This window comes from Cornus florida, unplaced genomic scaffold (assembly GCF_030987335.1).
Source record: "Cornus florida cultivar Cherokee Brave unplaced genomic scaffold, ASM3098733v1 CherokeeBrave_3.0.0_Hap2_Chr07, whole genome shotgun sequence".
In the NCBI taxonomy this organism is placed as follows: domain Eukaryota; kingdom Viridiplantae; phylum Streptophyta; class Magnoliopsida; order Cornales; family Cornaceae; genus Cornus; species Cornus florida.
In genome coordinates, this window is record NW_026775577.1 from 63,708,031 (window position 1) to 63,709,235 (window position 1,205).

General features: G+C 38.2%; 1 pseudogene; it reads left to right on the forward strand.

Annotated features, from left to right (window-relative positions):
* Positions 1–227: 227 nt before the first annotated feature.
* On the forward strand, positions 228–325 carry LOC132267925 (small nucleolar RNA R71; annotated as a pseudogene).
* The last annotated feature ends 880 nt before the right edge of the window (positions 326–1,205 follow it).

Consider the following 1,205-nt stretch of genomic DNA (forward strand, 5'->3'; position numbering starts at 1 on the left):
TTGAATTGTCAACTTGATATAAGCCGACATTCTTCCTTCCACCTAGATTTCTACCATTTTTAGAGGACAAAGATCTATGCATTGAATTCTCACTCATACTTTCATACAATTGCCATAAATCATCCTTATGCTTATCAAGGTAAGACCCACCTATATATACATCAACCATACCCTTGTGACTATCCGGTAAACTTTCAAAGAAATATTGAACTAGTTGCCACTTAGGTATATCATGATGTGGGCACTTCCTAAGCAAATCATTAAATCTTTCTCATGCCTCATAAAACATTTCCTCATCCCCTTGAGAAAATTCATGAATGGAAGTTCTCATAGCATTGGTCTTTGAAACCGGATAGTACTTCTTTAAGAACTCTTGTTGTATTTCTGCTCAAGAAGTTATCGAAAAAGGTCTAAGATTGTTGAACCAATATTTTGCCTTATCTTTAAGGGTAAAAGGAAAAAGTTTGAGTCTTGACACTTCTTCTGGTATGTCCGTGTATTTCACGGTGGAACACACTTCAAGAAACTCATCCAAATGCTTATAAGGTTCTTCACTTGGAAGTCCATGATAGTGGGGAAGCATTTAAATGGTTTGTGGTTTAATCTCATAATGATGTGCTCTAAATGGGGGCAATTGAATGCAAGTAGGTGCCTTATATTCATTAGGCACATAATGATCTCTTAAAGCAATGGGAGGATTCACAATCGACGGTGCCACTCGAACACCTTGATTGCCTTGCATAATAGGAGATTATGGAGCAAAAATTGGCCGAGGCATTCCCAATGGAATTTGGCCTTATTATTGTGTTGGAATGAATGGTCTAGGCATGCCTAATGGTACTTGAATATTTTTATGATGCACATTAGGGTGGAGGATGCCTTGTTGGTCTATGTGACCAAGGTCCTTCACATGGTCGTCATTCAATTCCTCCATTGGTAAAATGGAGTGATGGGAACTACCTCTTCCCTTAGGATTATGAACAACCGATTCAAGATGCAAATTAGGAGGGACAAGAGTAGGATTTAACGACCTACGACCATGCATGCACTAGCAAAACAAATAACAAGTAAATAACAATCACTTCACCCCCACAACAAATCAATTAACAAACATTCTCCACATACATTGATCCCATACTCCCATGTTTGAACAATATGCAAAGTAAAAGTAAATTGCCTCTACGCGGGCTCACGATTTATCTATG